Consider the following 25,339-nt stretch of genomic DNA (forward strand, 5'->3'; position numbering starts at 1 on the left):
GTATTCCAGCGACAATAACCTCCCATTACCAGATGAGCTCTAATAGCGCACCGGTTTAATGTGACGCTCATGTGTCCTTTATCCTGTGCCACTCCACATGTCCTCAGCGGGGTTGATTAGATTCCTTCAGGGGATCGAGTCCCACCACCACAGTCTAGTGGCAGTCTAGTTAGCCTGATTTCGTTTTCCTGCTCTACGACAAATTAAAAGTCATATGAATACATCCTGTCTCCTCAAATTTACAAGATATATGCCGAGTACATTCTCAGGATAGTAGGGTAGGAGACATTTCTAGCGGCGGGAGAAAGATCATCAACTTGACCTGCACTAATGGCACACTTCTCCTTGGTAGCAGTGAAGAACAGCTTCCAGAAATTCTAGAAACAGTGAAGAATACTAGCTTAGAGTCTGGACCTAGAAATCACTACTACTGAGTCCAAAATTATGGTAATTGATTGAGTAGCTCAGGTTCAGTTCACAGGCCAGTTGATAGATATCGAGAAAGTGAACGATTATGTATATCTTGGATCGACAATCAGTGACACAGTGGGCTGAGAAAAAGATATCGGATACATAAATTGTAGCGACCTCCGCATCTTTGTTTCTGGGAGAAAAAAAATGTCAAAAACTTACTTCTTGATTTACCCTCGTATGTTAATAAATTTGGACTGCAAGACATGGTCGAGGCCCTACACAACAGATTGTTACCGCGATTCCGCGGCTTACAGAGGAATAGGAAGCACCTGGGTTGCATGGCTGGACAGGGGATTACTTAGAGCAACTTTTGCTTTAACAAATTTGGAAATTTTATTTATTTCCTATCTTAAAAGTCAGAGAGAGTAATTCAATGACATAGCATGGCACCGTTGAAATATTAACAACGAGTTCGTCAGTTCCAACAATACATTGGACTTAGAGGTCCTATACCAGGTACAAAATAAATTGGGAGAAACTCCCAGTCGTTAGCTTACATACGAAAGGGCATAATTGCTCCTGACAGGAACAATATTATGAAAAAGCATAGTCAATACGAACAGATACAGTATTATAGGAGTCTCAGCTCCAGGATACAATAGAGGCTAGGCTCAGTAAAGCAATCTACAATATCCGTTACTCAGTAACTACCAGTGTGATCCCACTTCAAAGTGTTCATACACTGGTTGCCCCATGGTGGGCTTATCTATTACAAGGTTAAACAACCACTTTTAAGTATTGTTCGATGAGGGAACCAAAATGCAGACACGGCGGTTACCCAAGGAACAATAAAGGATATAAAAAGAAAACAAAAACCTAACCCCACGGCACTTAACGCCCTTGAAAGGGCCTTGGCCTGCCCAGCGACCGCTGCTCGGCTCGAAGGCCTGCAGATTACGAGGGGTTGTGTGGTCAGTACGACTCATCCTCTCGGCCGTTATTCTGGGCTTTCGAGACCGGAGCCGCCATCTCACCGCCAGATAGCTCCTCAATTCTAATCACGTAGGTTGAGTGGACCTCGAACCAGCCTTCAGGTCGAGAGAAAAATCCCTGACCTGGCCGGAAATCTAACCCGGGGCCCCGAGCGAGAGACAGGCGCGCTACCCCTACACCACGGGGCTGGAATAAAGGATATACAGGGGCATAATTACCCATACTAGAAGGCCTTAAGAATAAAAAGGAAAGGTTACACACAAATGATCAAATATGGCGGTTGAGTGAGGACGTGTGTGAATAGTGCTCCGGTGTAAATGTGTTATTTTTGCTGATTATGCTGGTTTCCTGACTTGGAGTTGTGTCTACCGATGTAGTAAGTTTCAACGAACAGTAATAACACTAAGTTTCACTGGTAGATAGTCGTAATACTGGTTTAATTTGTATTCTTTATAAAGGATATTGTATGTAAACATTAGGCGGTCAGTGTTGCAAACCCAACGAATACAAAACACCGGAGTACGTTCTTCACTCTTTGTTCGAGATATCGACTTTGCCTACGCTTGCGATGAGCACCTGTTTGGAGTGTGGAAAATCCGTATCCAGGCAGGATACCACTGCCAAAATACAGTGTTCTAATTGCAGTAAATGGTTTCATTCTAAATGTGTGAATCTCCAAGACAGAGACTTGAAGTTACTCTCATCCAGTGATCATAAATGGAGGTGCAAAGCTTGTCATAGTAAAAAAAGATCGAGCACTGTGAGTGATGAAATGTCAGTAGCTGAGATGCCATCTGTTGGTGACATCTATGAACTTCTAATTACTCTGAAGGAGGATATGACAGCTCTAAGGAAATCAACTACTGATATTGAAAGACAGCTAGGTAATTCAATTAATGTCTGCCACGAGAGATTAGATGAGCATCAGAAACTTCTTGATAATCAGCAAGCAATAATAGCAAGACAGCAAACGATAATTGACAATCTGTTATCCGAAAATCAGCGGCTCCAGAAAACAGTACATGACCTTTCGATCCGATGCGATGACAGTGAACAATATTCTAGGGTAAATACTCTTGAAATATATGGTGTTCCCGAGGTTCCCAATGAAAACGTTGTTCAGACCGTCATAAATGTCGCTAGGGCCTTAGATGTTGAGCTTAAAGAGGACATGATTGATGCTTGCCATAGATTAAAAAAGGTCAACAATCGTCCAACTGCAGGCATTATTGTGAAGTTCGTTCGCAGATGTCATAAGGAACAGCTCCTCGAGAGGCGAAAAATCAAAAGAAACTTATCGACTTCTCACCTGGGCTTTACAGTTACTAATCCTGTGTACATTAATCAGTCCTTATCCCCAGGGAGGAGAATTCTGTTTGCTAAGGCAAAACAGCTGCAGCACGACAAAGATTATAAATACCTATGGGTTAATAACAGTGGAAAAATAATGATCAGGAAAGAAGACGGAACTCCTGTTCATGTCCTTCGTAGTGTCGAAGATTTAGGTAAACTGTAATGCGTTTTGGTTTCCTTTACTACCCTTAACGTTTGTATATTTTCCAATGACCAGTCATTTGTTAACTTCTACATTTTATTTAACATTTTTTATTGCCTTTTAAATGTCAGTGAACAATTTGTCAATTTACTACCAAAACGTTAGAGGACTTCGTACCAAGTGTGAGTTATTTCTTCAAAATCTCCTTTGTTGTTCATTTGATGTACTAGTGTTAACTGAAACGTTCTTGGCGAATGATGTATTTGATAGTGAATTATTCGATGATCGATATGTAGTATTTAGAAATGATAGGGACGCATCACTAACAGGAAAGTCACGTGGAGGTGGAGTATTAATAGCTATTAAAAAGGGATACTGTGTAAAGCTATCCTCTGTTTACAATAGTCAACAATGTGAATCTCTAACTCTTCAAATTCTCGGTAATAAGCGAAAGTTATTTATAAATGTTGTTTATATAACTCCCTCTTCCGGCTATTCTGTATATCAGGATTACATTAACTATGTCGAAAACATTGATCACCTTATAATGTCCGATTGCATCATTATGGGTGATTTTAATTTAGCTGAAATTAATGATGTAAATTATACTTTTACTGAAGGATCAACGGCCAGTCGTAGTCTAGCAAATTTCATGTCGTATTTAGGATTGAAATCATATAACAATGTTCTCAATTTTAACTCTAGAACACTAGACTTGGTTTTGGCCAACATACCAATTAATATAAAACATGAAGAATTCGTACTGGTTCCAGAAGATTTGCATCATCCCGCACTCTCTTTATTATCGTTACCAACCAGGAAACTTCCCATTTTTAAGAACATATGCCGTGAATATTATGACTTCAAAAATGCAGATTTTATGAAACTTTACTGTGAAGTGCGTGACTTTGACTGGAACCCGTTGTATTCCTTTGAGAACGTTGACCTTGCAGTAGATTTCTTTTACACCTCACTCTACAAATGCTTTGATGTATGCATTCCCAAGAGGAATCTCATTCAAAAATCCAAATATCCCGTATGGTTTACACATGATATTATCCAAACTCTAAAGCGAAAAAAGAAATGTGCCAGGAAGAGAAAGTTTTCAAAATATTATGACGATCGATTTAGGCAGCTTAGAAGTGAACTAAAATCTAAAATAAACATTGCATATAAAATATATATTCACAACTTAGAAAATGGAATAAAACACAATATTAATAATTTCTGGACGTTTACTAGTAGTAAAAGAGAAACGCGAATAGGTGATAATGCCTATTTCTATAATGACAACACGTATGAAACTGGAAATATTGCGCAAGGTTTTGCGCAATATTTCTCATCGGTGTATACCATCCCGGACTTTAATTATAATATCGATAACATGGACTTGGATGAGATTCCTGTATTACCAACTATGGATGTGCTCAATATTACTTCTATATCAGAAGAGGAGGTAAAACGAGTCATTAATGGAAAACTAAAACCTAAAAAGTCAAGCGGTCCAGATAACATCCCACCTTATATAATTAAAGGTTGTGCTGAAATACTGGTTCCACAGCTAACCTTCATTTTCAACCTTTCATTAAAAAAGTCTTGCTTCCCTGAAAGGTGGAAAATATCAAAAATTACACCAGTTCCGAAGGCAGGCGTTCATGAAAATATATCTAACTACCGCCCTGTTTCCATTATTGACGCCTTTGCAAAAGTATACGAACATATACTATATTTTAAGATCTATAATCACATTAAGGCAGGTATTTCCGAATTTCAGCATGGATTTTTGCCTAATAGATCTGTTATTACAAATCTTGTAGGATTTACTCAGACACTGTATGATGTATTGGATAACAACGGAAGAACGGATGTTGTCTATACAGACTTCGAAAAAGCATTCGACAAGGTAGATCATGAAATTCTTGTCCAAAAAATGCACCAGTTTGGGTTCTCGAAACCACTACTCCGAATGTTTTGTACTTACCTGAAAGATAGACGTCAGTTTGTGTCTTTTAAAGGCGAAATCTCAGACAACTTCATTAGCTACTCCGGTGTTCCCCAAGGATCTAATTTGGGTCCCCTTCTATTTTTAATTTTGATTAACGACTTGCCGAATAATCTTCGTCATGCCAGTTGTTTGCTGTTTGCTGACGATTTAAAACTATTTAAAGTCATACATCACAAGAAGGATGAGGATGAGCTACAGCAGGACATTGATCGTGTTGTAGAATGGTGCGATATGAATCATATGTCTCTTAATGTAAAGAAATGTAAATCAGTAACTTTTATCAGGAAAAAGAAAGGTACGATTGCGTCGTACTATATAAAAGATACCAAATTAGAAACAGTTTCGGCAATAAGAGACTTAGGAGTAATATTTGATGAAAAATTAACATTCAAAGCCCATATTACAAAAATAACGAACGATGCCAACCGTATGCTCGGTTTTATAATAAGGAGTTCTAAATTATTTGCTCAATCATCGATTGTTATTCAGTTATTTACTAGCCTTGTTAGGAGTAAATTAGAATATGCATCTGTAATTTGGGACCCGTGTTCTAACGAACAAATACATACTATTGAAGTTGTTCAAAACAAGTTTTTGCGGTATCTGTATTATAAAACAAATAAGAGATTTTGCCCTTTTGATACATCAACACGGTATTTAAGAAGTAACTTTAACCTCACGTCGTTGCGCAACAGAAGAATCATTATTTCTCTAAAAACGTTAAACAAAATCGTAAGAAATAAATTTAATTCCATAGGACTGCTCAATTTTATCTCCTTTCATGTTCCACGAGCTGGAGCTCGCATGAACACAGTATTTCAAGTTCCAAGATCTAGAACATCTCATCACTTGAACTCGCCATTTATTAAAATGCTACGATTTTATAACACATTTGCTGCAGGAATAGATTTATTTTCAGAATCACGCACTGTCATTAATATACATTTAAAGGCCTGTGTTTCTAATTTATGAATTCAGACTCCTTTTCTATATAATAGGTGCTCTTTAACTTATTTATTAATATAGTCACTTACTACTTTATTTATATCTTTGTTGCAATTCTTGTACTTTTATAGTGTAGAAATAATCATTGTTGTACTCTGGATTGTCATTGTCTCTGTGTATGTGTTTTCCATTCATTCTTCTTCCTTGTCTTTATTATCTTCAGCATTATTATTGTGTATTTATCTTTACTTACATGTATGCATTATAAGTACTGTTGACTGTTGTGTTAAGAAGGTACTGTATTGGGCTTACAGCCTGTGTACTTTCAAAAAGTCAAATAAATAAATAAATAAATAAACAGGCCATAAACAAAAGGTAAGGAGGCGAAACACCAGCACTCCTTAGCAAACATTCTGAAAGAAACGAGAACTTACGTGGGCTTGAGGTTCAATGACACAGAGGCTAATCCCATACCAAAAAGGGTGATTAAAGCGGAGAAAACTTTAAACCTGAGGCAGGATTTCCAAAATTTAGAGGATGAAAATTTTAGCCACCCAGCTCAAACGTTGAAGGAAAGAGATCCGAGGTTCACCACTCGTGCTCCCTTACATTAAATGTTTTCCCAGTAGGGAGTATAAATAGAGTCCGAAGACTACGCAGAAGGTCCTATATTTCAGCCCAAAAGAAAAGATTACATATTAGAATTTAAAAAAAAACTACTGAAACCTTCCCGTCGAATTACCCGCCGGCACGATCACGTGTTTAGGTAAATTCTGCCATTACCTTGTACCGCTGGATCTTCTTCAAGCCGGCCCCACCCTGCCCCCTAGTCCTCTTAAGTCTCCGTCAAGTCACACTCTCAGCAACTGGAGCAAATCAGACAAGAAGGCCCCAAAGTGCTCTCCTTAAATAGCTCCTTAAGGGAAAGTTCCAGATGAAATTAAAATACAAAGCGCTGATAGGCTAAACTTCAGTACACACCTCCGGGTTTGATTGGCTAGAGAACATAGTTACAGGCATGTGACAGGCGGATTACATTAGAGGAAGAATTGGGTTAGATGTTAACAACTTCTGTACATTAAAAAAACAAATCATCGGAAAAAGGTTTACCAGCTACAACAACAAAAATATGTTCAGCAATTAGTTTGTGTTTAGCCAATAAGAGGTCGATACAAAATAGATGTCAGAGTCATCTAACCGTCGGAGAAGAAATTTTTTGGAAGTTTTAGAAGTTTGTGTTGACCTACATAGACGCCATAGAGAAGGCGCGCAGTTTAAGTAGCCGGGGAAGGTTTACTTCTGGTACACAGATAATGGCATGAAGTTAGGGTCATCAATAACAGACTGTGGTACGTGCAAATACTGCTCCAAAACCATATTTCTTTTAGGTTGTAATGTTAAAAATGTTTTAGATGTTTAGCTCCTACTAATTGTTACGGTTTCCGGAAATGCATAAGTGCTGAAATTTTGTCCTCCAGGTGTTCCTTTGCGTGTCAGAAAATCTACAGACACGATGTTGGCGTATTTGAGCAGCTCCAAGCGCCACGGGACTGAGCCAGGATCGAACTCACTAACTTGAGCTGAGAAGTCCACCACTCTACAGTCTGAACTACTCAGACTGGCTATTTAAAGTTGAAAATAGTGTGCATTCATATTCAAGATTGCTGTCATCTGCGTGATCGAATAATACTTTGACGCATTGCAGGCGGTGAATGACTGCTACACCTTAAAGTTACCTCTTGTCGCGATTCAACAGATTACTTTCCAGGCTTTTCTATGAAACACTTAAGATACACAATTCTTTTCAATGCTCTCCTGTAGTTAAGGGTATTTTGTGTAAGTATATTCAGTGATTTAGTTGGAAGAAAATATTCACCAGAACTCAATTAATTTAGCATTCACGAAATGGACTCGTACTGGATATCAAAAACACCATCCTCATGTTTTCGGCAAGCTGTTTCATCAGCTGAACATCTCCCCTTTTTTCAGCCATGGGTTCACATATGACTAGGGATTAACCTTTTAAGTGCTATATATTTCCCTGTGCCGAGTTATTTTCTGGCAACTTAGCCTCATTCTACATTACGACCCTTAGTCAATTTTCCACATTCTGTCTCAGTCTACAGTCTCCACATAATGCGTTATGTTACATATTATACACGTATGTACAGCGTGAGTCTCCTGCCCCTTTGAATTTTACATTCTTTTTACATGACACGATTTCGTGGCACAAATTTTCGGATGACCCCAAGCTGTAGGATATATTTATGTTAAAACTTGCTCGCATAGCGACGAACCGTTTCGTCAGTAGCACTCTTGAGATCAAACGTATGCAATGGAGGTAACACTGCTCATGGAGGTAAGTCCGTTTGATCCTGAGACCAATAATCAATCTTTTCAGTGTGGATCTCATTAACTGTACTCTCTGCCGTGGAGATGTAGAGAAAATTAGAAAGGTTACCAACAATCTCATTACCGTAGCGGACAGCCAAAGCAGGTTTTTGAGAAGTGCCTTCCAATAACTCTTGAATTTCGTCATTTCGAGTCTTTATTCTGACACTGTGAATACATTTTCTACAAGCATGATATTCAAATTATTCGCAAGCGTCATGAATAATTGTTCGCTGGTTTTCAAACTTTTTTCACTGAATTGAAAAGCACGCAAGGTATTTTCCGGAACAGCGTTCCGGTGCGTTCCGGTCCAATTAAATCACTGTGTGTATTTTAAAGTCCGCCGTAGCCGATACTGACTTGATACAAATACACTGACTGACAGAGCAAATGCAACACCAAGGAGGAGTGGTTCCAAAGGGATGAAAGTTGGGGAAAAAACAGAGTCGGCACGGAAGAATAATTGATGTTTATTTCAAACCGATATGCAGGTTACTCAATGCGCACGGCATCGACTCAGTAGGATGTAGGACCACCGCGAGCGGCGATGCACGCAGAAACACGTCGAGGTACAGAGTCAATAAGAGTGCGGATGGTGTCCTGAGGGATGGTTCTCCATTCTCTGTCAACCATTTGCCACAGTTGGTTGTCCGTACGAGGCTGGGGCAGAGTTTGCAAACGGCGTCCAATGAGATCCCACACGTGTTCGATTAGTGAGAGATCCGGAGAGTACGCTGGCCACGGAAGCATCTGTACACCTCGTAGAGCCTGTTGGGAGATGCGAGCAGTGTGTGGGCGGGCATTATCCTGCTGAAACAGAGCATTGGGCAGCCCCTGAAGGTACGGGAGTGCCACCGGCCGCAGCACATGCTGCACGTAGCGGTGGGCATTTAACGTGCCTTGAATACGCACTAGAGGTGACGTGGAATCATACGCAATAGCGCCCCAAACCATGATGCCGCGTTGTCTAGCGGTAGGGCGCTCCACAGTTACTGCCGGATTTGACCTTTCTCCACGCCGACGCCACACTCGTCTGCGGTGACTATTACTGACAGAACAGAAGCGTGACTCATCGGAGAACACGACGTTCCGCCATTCCCTCATCCAAGTCGCTCTAGCCCGGCACCATGCCAGGCGTGCACGCCTATGCTGTGGAGTCAATGGTAGTCTTCTGAGCGGACGCCGGGAGTGCAGGCCTCCTTCAACCAATCGACAGGAAATTGTTCTGGTCGATATTGGAACAGCCAGGGTGTCTTGCACATGCTGAAGAATGGCGGTTGACGTGGCGTGCGGGGCTGCCACCGCTTGGCGGCGGATGCGCCGATCCTCGCGTGCTGACGTCACTCGGGCTGCGCCTGGACCCCTCGCACGTGCCACATGTCCCTGCGCCAACCATCTTCGCCACAGGCGCTGCACCGTGGACACATCCCTATGGGTATCGGCTGCGATTTGACGAAGCGACCAACCTGCCCTTCTCAGCCCGATCACCATACCCCTCGTAAAGTCGTCTGTCTGCTGGAAATGGCTCCGTTGACGGCGGCCTGGCATTCTTAGCTATACACGTGTCCTGTGGCACACGACAACACGTTCTACAATGAATGTCGGCTGAGAAATCATGGTACGAATTGGGCCATTCGCCAACGCCGTGTCCCATTTATCGTTCGCTACGTGCGCAGCACAGCGGCGCATTTCACATCATGAGCATACCTCAGTGACGTCAGTCTAGCCTGCAATTGGCATAAAGTTCTGACCACTCCTTCTTGGTGTTGCATTTGCTCTGTCAGTCAGTGTATGTAAGCAAGCTTGTTATTATTGGTATAGTTATAATAGCCACGGCACCTCCAGTTTTACGTGGAATCCTGACCGCAGGGAGGTGATGCTGTTATTCGCAAATCCACATGTATCCCCCGGCATTCGAACTTTAGCTACCTTAGTCAGAAGTCAATAACGAAGTTAATCAATTGTTACACTCTTGGAGCTTAAATTAAAGTGTATTTACAAAATATTCTTATAATTAATCCGGGAGTAACTGAAATAATAATAATAATAATAATAATAATAATAATAATAATAATAATTGTTACGGAGATATCCGTGGTAGTTATGCGTGAAAGAAGGTGCGGGCGTGAACGGGTCTCAAAGTACGGAGTCAAAGTTAATGTAAAATTTAACAAGGTTATATTTTCTTTTCAAAAACAAAGAAATAACAAGCATGGCAGGTACAAAGTAGCAAATCAAAAGGGTAGTTACAATATTTACAGAATTTGGGCTTCGCGCCCTGACTTTACACTGCTTGGGCAATCAGCTCAGTTTTACCCCAAACACAAGTTTCAACAGAGGGGCAGAAAACCCCATTCATGCCTAGGAGCCCTTGCTCCAAATTGCACTGAAAAGCCTCCACGAGGCGTACAACACTCAATTTTCAAAAGAGCCACTCGCTCTCAAATTTAGCCTCTCCCAGGCCACACCAAACTCCACCTTCAAGTTGTCCTCAACGGACATAAACACAGGGGTAAAATACCCAATCTACTGAGGTCTATTAAATGAAAAGCAGGTTAATTAAATGACCTCTAAAATAACAATTTGAGAGGAGGCGAACTTGCACTCCTAATACACTTTGATTAAGACCTACTTGGCACTAGGCCGTTAATACAAGGGCTAATCCCATACTAAAGAGGTGACTTAAGAAGAGAACAATTTGTTTTACGTTATCGAAGAATAGGTTGAGAAAAATAAGTTCACCTCAAAACAATATGAGTGGGAGCTCGAGAGGGTTAGCACTCTCTATCCCAGTATGTAGCTTTAAAAGAGAATAAATGAAAAGAGTAGTTACATTTAGGAAACGGTTACATGGTGGAAAGCTTAGAACCCGCCCCGAGAGTTAAACTGCTGAGCAAGCAAAGAAAGAAGTTATTAATCGGCCATTACCTTGTTGTTGACCGCTGCCGAGGAAAGAGGCGCGTCCCGCCTCCTGCTATGTACTTAATACACTGAAAGATGGAACAGAAGTGGCCCGGAGACCCTAAAATCAGCTGTTTATATCCTCTCGCAGAAGTTTCTAGGCATTAGGGGAATGAAAACACCCTCCCGCACATTCTTTATTGGCTAGGGTACAGAAACATATCCAAGTAGGGGGAAGATACATCGGATTGGTCGAGAAAAAACTCAAAGAAATTCGGGATTGGATAAATCTAAAACAAGGGGAAAAAGAGGGGTATACAGCCAACTTAAACAATAACAGAAGGAAATTTAGCAAAGAACAAACATTTGAAATAAAAATTTCTCCAACAAAATAGTTCTTTGACTGCGCACTAGGTTGCACTATTGTTGATCTTCAGTAGTGTCCTCTAGAAGAGAAAGTTCACACTTCTTACTTCAAGCGAAACAAAAACACATCAAAAATGACACAGTTCAAAAACTCAAAGTTTTCCATGTGGTGACATCTTCAGAGAAAGTAGAGAATTAATAGCGTAGATAAAGTTCAGACTTCCTCCAACAGAGGAGTTTCAACTGGCGCACATTTTGAATTAGCGGTGTGGAGGTGTACCGCCCGGTACAATAATAATAATAATAAATGAAATTAAATGGCAGTGCCGGGAGTGTCCGAAGTGTCCCAGCCCCCGTGCCAGCGAAATTAACCAATGATGGTTAAAATTCTCGACCTTACCGGGAATCGAACCCGGTACTCCTATTACCAAAGGCCAGCACACTAACCATGTAGGAATGGAGCCGGACATAATAATAACTGTGATATTAGTTAGACCTTCCCCTGAGTTTGAATCGCCGTCGGATCAACCGACTGTTCTGCTGTCTGCCAAAACAGCCTGAACTTTACCATATTGAAGAAGTTCAATGTATAGCGAGTTTCTCTCATCGGATGGCCGGCAGGCGCGCCCAGCTTATCTGCCTCCCGTTGACTCATCACTTCCCGTTACACAGTGCAGCGACAGCACGGGAATGCCCGCACTTCACAGTTCATGTCCGTGCTTAGAACGTGTATTAAGTGTTGATCTGTCGCTCCAACTCTACTCGAGTAGTGAAGTGCTACTTCAGGGTATAATTATCATAAGGCCTCCACATGTGTACACGGTAGAGGAAAGGATATTTATGTACGATAGTTATGTGAAAACAGAGTCTTGCAGGGAAGTCGTTGGGCGATTTGTAACCCATTTCCCAGGTGTGCGCCCTCCACATTGAGAGACCGTGCGGACAACTCATAAACAAATTGAGAGGAACTGTTCTTTACTCATAAGAAGCGAAGTGTTAGGAAACGCGTACTTAACTAGGAAAAAGTAAATGAAATCGCAGAAAGCTTAGAACATACGCCTACAAAATCCCTAAGACCAGTTGGACAAGAAGCCGGGGTTTCGAAGAGCTCAGCAAGGCGAGCTACGAAAATGTTAATACGGACTTATGGCCGCCATGGTCCCCAGATTTAACTGTTTGTGACTTTTATTTATGGAGAAGCTTCAAAAAAAAGTGTAATGCAAGAATACTTCACACGTTAGACGAACTGAAATAACATATCCGGAGAGAAATAGCCTCAATTACGGAAGACGAACTTATGCGTGTGAATCGGAGTTTCCTAAGACGATGCCAGGAATGTGTGGATGCATGAGGAGAACATTTCCAACATCTCCTGTCATGAGGTACAAGCTTATTTTCTTTATTCTAAATTATTAATTTTCTTAATTCTTACTTTCTTAATTTTAATTGTTATCTCATATCACGCACAGATAAAGTGATCAAAGTGCTGTACTTGTTGCTATGCCGTGGAGTGGGGAATGATGAGTCAACGGGAGGGCAGATAAGGTGGGCGCGTCCGCCGGCCAAGCAATGAGAAAAACTCACTGTATCTTACGTCTCTACTGGTGATTTTCTAGTGCCACCTACTCTTCTGTTGTGTAATTAAGTTGATGGAGAATATTCATGTTTTAAGGTTTTATAATCTGAACGCCTTGAATTGCTTTTGTGTTATTTTGGAGTTGTCACCACTGTCTGAAATTTTATCAACCAATCGGATTACTGCCTAATGACGTAAGATTCCTCCAATCGACAAACACATGACATCATTATTCTAGAACAGTCAGCCAGATCCCTTTATAAGCCCGTGAGTTTTGAACCTAAGTGGTCAATCTTCATCTAGACTGAGAGAGTGCTACGTCAACTGAAAGAGGTCTCCCTCTGGAGGCCAGATGAGGTCGGGGATGGTTTAGCGTAATGAGGTGGCAACATAAGGCATAACAAAACTTTATCTAACTATGTAAACTTTGACTGCATGTGGTAAAGGGAAGATTACAGCGATCCCCTTTAACATGTAACTGTTAGGTCGATCTGCGTTTCCTAAATTCAATTTAGGGTTTTATTTCTTTTTTCTATCTTAAAATGTAGAACTTCTGGGCAGCCTAGGGAATTAATGTAATCATGTCATGGGGACTTCGTAAAATATAAGGACGCACGACTATGTACCCTCGTTTCCCTTATTCACTTTGTTTTCTAGTGATTAAGTATTCATTCTAAATTCTTCCATCCTGATTTTTGACTTAAAATTTTCCTTTCTTAGTCACCAAGTATCACGGCATATCCTCTGTGCCATCGGGCCTTAATCCTTATTAGGTTTTATCTCTAGTATTTATTGAGGGAGTGCTTGAGTGGTTTCAGCCTCAATTTTCATTTTGTTCTCTGCCTTTCCGTTAAACCTTGTTTCCCCCCCCCCCCCTCTTTTCTTGGCCGTGTGGTATGGGCTTCTGCTCCTGTACTTTCTGGTTAAAACAAGGGTAGTGAGTGGAGAAGCTATTCAAGCTTTTAAAAGCAGAAAGTGTATTCTGCTGAAAGTAATTACAGGTGTATGGTGTGTTGTCATTAATGTAAACTAATTAAACAATGTGACTTCGAAGCCATAAGTGCATAACAACTTGTAAATTTTAAGTTCTTGTTCAGAGTTAGAGACCCTTTCGGAATTTTGAAATTGTAAACCGTAAATTTTTACTTAAAGCTCAGTGTTCGAGAACCTTCTGATGTAATATAACTTAAAACTTGAGGGTTCGATGCTCCTCTTTCTAAAATCTGTGGTTATTTCTCTATAACAGTGTAAAGTTCTATATTCTATCTGCTGTGGGACTTAATTTGTAAAGGCTAGTGCTAAACCACCCTAAGATTGTGTGTTGTAAGACCTATTGCTCTAATTTCGACTCTAAGTCGAGTTCGAATTCGGAGACCTTTCTCCACTGTTTGTAAATTAAGAAAGCTTCTAAGCCTACCTGGTATGTCTTGTTAATTATGTTGTCATTGTTTTAGAAAAAACACCAAGTAAGAAAAGAAATAAAATATATTTCAGTAGTTTTAGTTGTCAAAATGTAATCATTATTTCATTCATTGTCCAGCCATTTACTCCTCACACTTCTTTCCCTCTCTGCTCCTCAGAAATCTCCGAAATAATAATAATGATAATAATAATAATAATAATAATAATAATAATAATAATAATAATAATAATAATAATAATAATAATAATAAACCGTCCGCCCGACTCCTTGGCTGAATGGTCAGGGTTGAGGCTTTCAGTTCAGAGGATCCCGGATTCGATTCCCGACGAGGCCGGGGATTTTAATCGCCTTAGATTAATTTTTCTGGTTCGGCGACTGGGTGTTTGTGTTTGTTCCAACAATCTTCTCTTCATATTCAGACAAACCACCACACTATCAACCAACACAGAAACACGCAATAGTGATTAATCCCTCCACATAGGATTGGCGTCAGTAAGGGCATCCGGCCGTAAATCAGGGCCAAATCCACATATGTGTGACACAGTTCGCACCTGCCACTCAACAGGTGTGGGAAAATCGGTAGTAGTAGTAGAAGAAGAAGAAGAAACGTAACCTCCTTCCAACTTTCATTTTACGGTCTCTGGAAACACCGGGGATGCCGAACGTTGTCCCTCGGGAGTTCCTTTACGTGCCAGTAAATTTGCCGACACGAGGCATCTTCAAATACCACTGGAATGAGCCGGGGTCGAATCCACCAACCGGGGCGCAGAATGCCATCACATGGGAGTAAATATACTACTGCAAGGGTCCCAGGCTCAACCACTCATCTTTGATTCCTGGTTCTCTCATCAAACAGCTCATGTCTTACCCGCAACTGTAACTGATTAAATCTAAAATTTCGATAAAAATATATTACTGGGAATCGAATTGTTGACCATGCAATTCCTAGTCCCGTACTGTAAGGCTAACACATTGCTCCTTGGCTGATTAGTATTCCCTAACAGTTTACAGGTCTAATCACTACATGAAAAATACTGATATTTCTCATGTCAACGCCCATTCGATAGAATGATTTATTTTATCTTTGAATATTTACTTTGATTGTCTGGAAGTCTATGAACTCCAACTGTGATTGCTGACGTAAAGACTTGCGACTCCTCTTATTTCCGGAAATTGACCTAAATGTGCAGCACTTAGAGATGAACATTAATTCTCCGCAGTTGTTGGATCAAGTCCACATTATGTAACACTTCGTTGAGCTCGCCTGGTCCATTTCATTCATTGCAGTGACACGTTATTAAATTCTTCTAGCGCACACATTTATAATGTCCACCCTTTAAGAAAAGTTTGCAGTTGTCTCATATTATACTAGCAAATAATTTCATTGTTTAATTTATTGTGAAATGTACCCAAATATGATGTACAAATCTGTCATGAAGTCTCATAAAATACGGCTGTCTGTATAGTTTATTTTGTTACCCATTCGCCTCTTGTGTTCAAAGTTGCGACATCGAATCTTGACGCTGGTATACCTATACTAAAATATATTGAGCCAATGCATAGTTCGTGCGGTATTCCTTTGGGTTGGCAATAATGCGTCATGTAGGGGTTGCTTATCGTTATTTCGTTGTTTTAACTGAGTTTGGAGTTTGTGTGTTGTGAAACATAGGTTTTCTTAGTTGTGAACGTATTATTTGTGTATATTTCAGACAAACCGATATGAAATGTCAAGTTTCCGACACATTTTACTCTTTGAGTTTAACCGAGCAAGTGCTGGGAGAACAATTTGTGAGGTGTACGGGAATGAAGCAATTGCTAAAAGAACAGCACAAAAATGGTTTTCTCGATTTCGAGCAGGACGGTTTGACTTGTCTGATGATCCACGTTCTGGAAGACCTTCAGATTTTGACAAGAATCACTTGAATGAGTTGCCTCGTCAAACAACGCGGGATATGACGCAAGTTTGTGAATGTGATCAGTCGACTATTGTGCGCCATTTGCATTCGATAGGTAAGGTACTGAAATTGTGTATATGAGTACCAGATATGCTAAGTGACAGTAACAAAAATCAACGAGTAAACATCTGTTCGTCATTGCTTGCCCGGCACCGGTTGGCTTGTGACAGGCACGAAGCATTCCTTTCGAACATTGTCACCGGTGACGAGAAATAGTGCCTGTATATCAACATGAAGAAGAGGAAAGAGTGGATCAGCCCATCAAAGAAAAGCAACTCCCCGTTCCTAGGATAGTGCCCATCCACAGAAAATATGTTGTGTGTTTGGTGGAACAAAGATTGCATTCTTCACCATGAACTTTTTCCGAAAAACGCAACGATTACCTCTGGTGTTTATAGTGACCAGCTAAGACGGCTTGCTGTTGCTATTGACAACAAAAGACAAAGACAACAACCAGTCGTATTGCTCCATGATAACGCTCGTCCGCATAGAGCGCAATGCAGCCACATGACCGTAACACTATGTAAAGCTCCTCTACCGACATCATATTACCTACTGGACAAGCCCATCACCGTAGTGACGCAACAGCGTGACCTGGGTGTAATATTCGATACAAAATTACAATTTAAGACCCACATAGAAACATATACAACCAAGGGTATGAAATTACTAGGCATTCTCTATCGCTTCACAGAAATTTCTGACCCCATTGCTCTTCGTCACTTCATCCTCACGATCGTTCAACCTCTCTTAAACTACCGCTCTCCGATTTGGACAACAGCCGCTCCCTCCAATACTAAGCAGTTAGACAGAGCAGTGTCCGTCTTTGCTGCAATTGTAAGGAACAGAAACCCCAAGCTCAGAAATCTGTCTACGCAGCAGGTAATAATGGCAATTAATATGTCACCGCTGCACCTCAGGCGACAGGTAGCTGACCTGAGTTTCCTCCACGGGATCTTAAATGGACATTACCGCTCGGAACATCTTGTCTCACTCTTCTCTCTCCGTGTTCCTTCCCGCTCCACCAGAACCAAAGATCTTCTCCACATTCCCCACACTCAGCACTCAACACTTCAACGATCTTTCCTAATCCGCCTCCCAACACTCTTTAACAATATTAATAGGGGACAAGAGCTTGATATAGCATCAAATAAAAGCATATTCGATAGTATCAAATAAAAGCATATTCGAGAGGAGTGTAAATAGTCTCTTAAAAATAAGTTGATGTGAAGGGATTATACCGTCATCTCGACTCACGACGTCTTGGCTATGAACATGGACATTCTCATGGTTTTCGATTTGAACAGTTGTTATTAGTAGGCTGTGTACCTGATCTTGTTATATTCTGTTATGTTTGTTATATTTTATTATGAAAGTTTACGTTTGTTAAATAGTCTGTTGACAGTGCAAGTGAAATTTGCTCAGTGTAGCTGCATCTTGTGCTTCGTGAATAAATAAATAAATAAATATTGACCAAAGGTGTGATTGCTGAACTTGGCTGGGAGCCTCTTCCTCATCCTCCGTATTTCCGTATTTCACTGACCTTGCCTCCTCAGATTTCCATCTTTTCCGCTCTCTTTCTAACCACATTCAGGGGCAAGTGTTTACTGACGAAGCTTCTCTTGACCAATGGCTAACAGATTTCTTCCAGTAAAAACCAAAACAGTTCTACAGGCGAGGCATTCAACTGCTACCTGAACGTTGGCAGAAGTTATAGAGAGGGGAGGTGAATACATCACTGTGGCATTGTGATTGTGAGTTACAGTGCGTGACAGAGACATTAAAATAAAATAAAATATAAGAATCGCACGAACTTATGCATCGACCCAATACTTAAGTATACTTAAATACAAGACATTTGTGGCCGTAGATTTACTAACACACCAAGTAACACCTCGTTAGGAGCAAACTTCCGACACTTAGACGTTGAAGAAGTGTCAAAGACCTTATGTTATTATTATTATTATTATTATTATTATTATTATTATTATTATTATTATTATTATTATTATTATTATTATTATTAAATGTGTAACTTTATTTACTGGGTGAGATTATGTCACCATTTTCAACATGTAACAGCATATTTAAGCCCAATACATTTTGACGCCGCTAGTCAGTTTTTTGAACAAAATACAATGCCATTGTTTACTCCCATAAATCAACAATCAGCACCACCACACACATACACATTCACATCAGCACAGTGGCCATATTTTCATCCCTCCCATGGTGTTCTTCCGTGTAAATTCTTCGGCTGCTGGAAATATTAGTTTGGCCCAGATGTAACTTTCACTCACACGAAGGGAGGACAAGATATTCCTTATTCCTTTTACTCTGGCCATTATTACCACGTGATGTGTCTCTCTTTCAGGGTGACGAAGCGTCACAGAGTTAATTGCCAAACTCACACTTCTGTGAAGCTTGTCGCTGCAGCTGTTATGTCATGTGTGTGTTGATTCGAGCCAAGCGGCATTACCAGGCGGCTCTGGCAAAAGCTTCAAGCGCTTCGCCTTGCCAATGGGCCGTGAAATGGCGGCGACAGTTGAGCATCGAAGCGCATCCTAACGATTGCTCTGCTGGAACCGTACTGCTGTCCATGTGTACTTCTGTGATTTATACCAACACTAATGGGGCAATTTGTTTACATCCACAGTAATTTAAATATAGCCGTAATTGTAGTTGTGTAGAAATAAAGCTGAGACCTTTCCAAAAGGTAATGGTGAAGAGATGATATCGTGTTTTCTTGCGTAGAAACAACTAGGGTTTCTGTGACAAACGAAAAAGAAAAAGAAAACATTCGAACGGGACTGTGTTGAGGATTCAACTGCAGGTTTTGTCGTACATTATTATTATTATTATTATTATTATTATTATTATTATTATTATTATTATTATTATTATTATTTGTGGCGTAGGGAAGTAGCGCCCCCATCGCCCAGTGGGAAACCACTGCAATCAGCCACCCGAGTACCGGCGGGAGAACCGAAGCATGGGGTATGGAGGAAATGCCATCCCGAGTCGAACATCAGGCTCTCTCCAAGGCTTACAATCTTGGAAGTAACTTGGTCGATGTAAAATTACACCGACCCCAAACTACAAGTTTTCAACTGCAAAGCATGGAGGAAAATTCAACAGGAAATTGTACCCCAGGTGGTAACCAATCCACCGTCGCCTTGAGTGACGCAAGCAGGCCTTCGGATTCTGGGGAGCCTGCACCTACATGCAAGGAGGTATCGGAGACTCCTAGGAACAAAATCAGCCACAAACACCGACATTTTTTTTGCTACCTTCAATGCCAACTCCCTCTTGAAAGTTGGTAAACTCAAACATCTTACGGATGTCCTCTCCCATCATGAAATCCTAATTACAGGAATTCAAGAGTCAAGGTTTACTGATGAACATGCGTTTGAATCACAAGGTTATAGAATCTTCAAAGGGAAAACTGGCAAACGTGTGATGAAAACTGTTCCACACCTTGGCACAGGATTTATTGTCAGCAGGAAAATTATTGATTCAGTCACCGATTTCAGCTCTCCTAACAGCAGGGTCTCGATGCTTAGCTTTCGGAGTATGAACAACGTACACACGCTTGTGAACGTACATGCACCAATCAACCAGGCAAACAAGAAAGACCCAGAAGGAACAGACAAATTCTGGGAGGACCTGGAAGATGTTATATCAAAAATTCCTGACAAACACACAATCATTTTGCTTGGAGACTTCAATGCCCAGATTGGCAAAGAAAGGAAATTCCAAAATATCGTTGGAAACTATTCAGCCCACAGACGAACCAGCCGAAATGGGGAAAGGCTTATAGAGTTTTGTAAGGCATTCAATCTTGTTCTTAAGTCAACAGCCTTCAAACATCAACCAAGAAAACAAAAGACATGGATATCACCAAATCCTTACTTGGGAGAATTTCAAATAGATCATGTTGCCATTGCACGAAAAGCAACACAAGAGATCTAAAATGTTAAAGTCCTGAGAAGTGCTAACCATGACTCAGACCACTACCTATCCAAGATCAAAATTAAGCTTCATCCAAGAAACACCAAAAGAGTTAAGATAAAGAAAACTAGCAAATTTGACACAGAAAAGCTGAAAACCAGCAAAAAAATTCACTCAGAAACTTCAGTCTTTGGACGCAGAAAATTGGGAACAACTGAAAAATGTCATTGTTGAAACGGCCGAGGAGACAGTATTGCTAAAGAAACCAAAGAAGCATCCGTGGTGGACTCAAGAATGCGATGAAGCCACAACACAAAGACAAATCGCTTGGCAAAGATGAAATTCCCTGAAGAATCCAGAAAGATATGAAGACTTTCTGGAGGCTAGGAAACATGCAGCAAAAGTGATCCGCCAAGTAAAACGCGCATTTGACAAAAACCAACTGACACAGATCGAGTAGGACTTCAATAAGAATAATACTAGGGATTTCTATAGAACCTTCAAGCACAACCTCACCAAGTACACCCCACCAAGTCTACATTTCCGAGATCACAATGGAAAAGTTGCCTACAACGACAAGGATAACTGCCAAATCTTGGCTAAATATTTTGAATCTCTTCTTAACTGCGAAGAACCAGAATCAGAATTCACCTTTGAAGAATCCAGACTTCCCAACCCAGACTCTTCTCCCGCCACAAAAGAGGAAATCAAAGAGATAATTACATCATTAAAGAACAGCAAAGCACCTGGAGAAGATGCGATAATTGCTGAACTCTGGAAGGCTGCAGGTGAAAAGGAGATCAATAAACTGAGATCATTCGCGAGATCTGGGAAACAGAGAAGATCCCAAATGATTGGACAGCAGCCCTGATTCATCCCCTACATAAAAAAGGTGACAAAACGGATGTAAACAACTATCGCGGCATCTCCCTTCTCGCAGTAACATACAAAATTCTCTCCAAAGCCCTTCAAACTCGGGCAGAAGAGCAACTTGATTCACAGTTGGGTGAATACCAAGGAGGATTTAGAAAAGGACGATCTTGTGCAGAGCAGATCATGAACCTTAAGTCTGTCCTGTCGTACCTAAAATCCAGGAATAAGAATTTTGTAGTTACTTTTGTTGACTTCCAAAAAGCCTACGACTCCATAGATCGACACACACTCCTCCGCATTCTGAAGGAAATAGGCTTAGACGACAAAACGAGAGCTATCATTCAACAAACCTTAACCAGCACTACGTCCAGGGTGAAATTCAGGGGAGAAATTTCGAACGTCTTTGAAATCAAGACTGGTGTTAGGCAAGGGGATGGACTATCACCGCTTCTCTTCAACTGCGCTCTGGAGAAAATCATTTGGGAATGGCGCAAGGAGATGTGCAAGGAAGAGGTTGAGAATGGCCTTAGAATAGGATATAAGAAAGATGATCTTATCATAACTGCCTAGCTTTTGCAGATGACCTAGCGATCTTTTCTGATTCCCTAGATACTACTGAAAAACAAATTAACCAACTGAGAATCCAAGCAGCAAAAGCTGGTCTCCAAATCTCTTTCCAAAAAACAGAGTTTATAACCAACATCAAGCCAGCTCCCAGAGAGCTCATTGTGGGACGGGAAAAATCAAGCAGGTGGAAAAGTTTTACTTAGGCGAGTGGATGGTACCTAACAACTCTGAGAAAGAAGCAATCATGTGCAGAATCAACAAGATGGACGTGGCATATCAGCTGACTAGGAATGTCTACAACAAAAGATCAGTGTCCATCAACGCCAAGCTTAGGCATTATTGTTCGGTTGTACGCCCGGAAGCACTGTACGCAGCAGAATGCCTTGCAATGAACAGAAACGGTCTGATGGACAAGCTAGAAGCTAAAGAAAGAACAATCCTGAGAAAGATTCTTGGACTAATCAAAGAAAATGGTGAGTACAGGAGACGACACAACAGCGATCTGTACCAGCATATGGAGAGGATAACGGACACGATTCGGAAAAGGAGGATTAATTTTTATGGCCATATAGCACTCATGAGCACACAGAGACAGACCAATAAGATCTTTTCCTACTTTCTTAACAAGAAAACCAAGGGACCCTGGTTTATCGAAGTTGAAAAAGACCTTCAAGAAATAGGAATCACACTCGAAGACATCCAGAAACCTGTTCCTCTCCAGAAAAAGCTCCAGGGATACAAGATGTTCCAAGAAAGGCCAAAGTTGAAAACAGGCAAGAAGTGGACTGATGAAAGAAAGGAGGCTCACAGAACGAGAATGCGTGAGTACTGGGGAAGAATTAAAGCTCAAGGATGCAAACGGTTGAAATAACGTGGTCCACAGCAGGCCGAAACGAAGAAAGAAAAGATTATTATTATTATTATTATTATTATTATTATTATTATTATTATTATTATTATTATTATTATTATTATTAGATCGTTGTGCCCTACTCAGGAGTACTGTTGAACTTGCTTAGTTGATGTGTTAGTCTTCTTTTCCTCCCAAAATCTCTTCATCCTCTCGCTGTGCTTCTTCCTTCGTTCTTCTGTCCAAGTTATAGTAGCTCTGGTGTTGGGTTTGTCTTCAATGTGGTGATTGTCGATTTTGGTTCTGAATTTACATATGTCCTGTACAATGTCTTCTGAGATGTTGATTTCCTGGAGATCTGTTTCAATTTCACGAAGCCAGCTGTTCTTGGTTTTTAATGAAAGGGCCAGGTTGAGAATTATTTTGGTTAGCTTGTTAGTGTTCATTCTGATAATGTGTCCATAAAATTTCAATCGTCTTTTCTGAAAAAGTGTGAGAATTTTTTTCAGAATGACAATATATCTCCTGGGATGATTTTTTTTCTCCATATTCCTTCTATACAAACTGGGTCAAAAAAATTTCGTTAAATTGTCCTTTCTTGTTTCTCAACGTCTTTGGTTAAAGATCCGCCACCAATGATTAAGGTTTCTGAGGCATATAACGCTTCCCGTGGGGGTTTCAGCCTGTTCCCCTATCGGGCGCGTCCCAGGTGACGGATCGGGAGGCTCGCCGGACTTGTTCGGAGGGTTTGAGGGAAATAAAATACCTCTCGCGGACCAAAAACAGGCACAGCTCGCCAACATTTTCAGCAACCTCTGAAGCTCACTACTTCAGTTGTAACCATGACACCGACATAGATCGATGTCTCCAATACTTATAACTTGATAGCGTGATGGAATCAACCTACAATATTATTATTATTATTATTATTATTATTATTATTATTATTATTATTATTATTATTATATTTTATTATTATTAACAAATACATCGCAGTTGTGAAATATCCTGTGGCAATGATCACTTACAGTACTGTGATAATAAAGTAAAGTTAAGAAAATGGCTGGTACAAACAGGTGGGAACAATGGCAGGAGGGTACTCGGAATGAGGAGATGAAGGCTAATTTAGGAATGAACTCGATGGATGAAGCTGTACGCATAAACCGGCTTCGGTGGTGGAGTCATGTGCGGCGAATGGAGGAGGATAGGTTACCTAGGAGAATAATGGACTCTGCTATGGAGGGTAAGAGAAGTAGAGGTAGACCAAGGCGACGATGGTCCATGCCACCCTATCTTATACTAACATTTTCATTCCTACGTAACTACCACATCCTACATCTGCTCTAATCTGCTTGTCATATTCATTCCTTGGTCTACCCCTACTGTTCTCGACACCTACACTTCCCTCAAAATCCAACTGAACAAATCCTGGATGTCTTAAGATATGTCGTATCATTTTATCTCTTCTTCTGGTCACATTTAGCCAAATCGATCTCTTCTCACCAATTCGATTCAGTATTTCTTTATTCATAATTCGATTTATCCATCTCACCTTCAGCGTTCTTCTGCAACACCACATTTCAAAAGCTCCTATTCTCTTTCTTTCTGAGCTTGTTATCTCCCATGTTTCACTTCTATACAAGGCCACGTCCCAGATCAAAGTCTTTAGAAACATCTTTCTAATTCCTATATCAATGTTCGAAGTGAGAAAATTTATTTTCTCAAGAAAGGTCCTTCTTGCTTGTGCTAATCTGCATTTTATGTCTTCCTTACTTTTGTTATCGTTAGGTATTTTACTACCCGAGTATCAATATTCATCTACTTTCTTGAAGACTTCATTTCCTAATCTAATATTTCCTGCATCACTTGACTTAGTTCGGGTGCACCCCATTACTATTGCTTTGAACTTGTTTAGTTTCATATTGTATTTCTTCAAGACTCTGTCCATACCATTCAACAATTTATCCAGATCTTCAGCAGACACACATAAAATAATATCATCGGCAAATCTCAGGGTTTTGATTTCCTCTCCCAGGATTGTGATTCCCTTTCCAAATTCCTCTTTGATTTCCTTTACCATCTGTGTTCCGAAAAGGTACCTTGGGATCAAAATAGGAACTTTTAAACAGACACTTCTCCATTTTGCCAGCTACAAGTGAGAATCTCTCGTGACACAGACCATGGGAATGATATTCTTTCTTTCTTTCTTTCTTTCTTTCTTTCTTTCTTTCTTTCTTTCTTTCTTAATCTGTTTACCCTCCAGGGTTGGTTTCTCTCTCTGACTCAGCGAGAGATCCCACCTCTACCACCTCAAGGGTAGTGTCCTGGAGCATGAGACTTTGGGTCGGGGATACAACTTGGAAGGAGGACCAGTACCTCGCCCAGGCGACCTCATCTGCTATACTGAACAGGGACCTTGTGGGGGTATGGGAAGATTGGAAGGGATAGACAAGGAAGAGGGAAGGAAGCGGCCGTGGCCTTAAGTTAGGTACCACCCCGGCCGGCATTTGCCTGGAGGAGAAGTGGGAAACCACGGAAATCCACTTCGAGGATGGTTGAGGTGGGAATCGAACTTACATTTACTCAGTTGACATCCCGAGGCTGAGTGGACCCCGTTGCAGGCCTTGTACCACT

The 25,339-nt window shown here is 40.7% G+C and overlaps 1 pseudogene; it reads right to left on the reverse strand.

Moving 5' to 3' along the window:
- Window positions 1–239: 239 nt before the first annotated feature.
- LOC137501002 (uncharacterized) lies at window positions 240–24,653 on the reverse strand (annotated as a pseudogene).
- Window positions 24,654–25,339: the final 686 nt, after the last annotated feature.

Source organism: Anabrus simplex, chromosome 5 (genome assembly GCF_040414725.1).
Source record: "Anabrus simplex isolate iqAnaSimp1 chromosome 5, ASM4041472v1, whole genome shotgun sequence".
Lineage (NCBI taxonomy): Eukaryota > Metazoa > Arthropoda > Insecta > Orthoptera > Tettigoniidae > Anabrus > Anabrus simplex.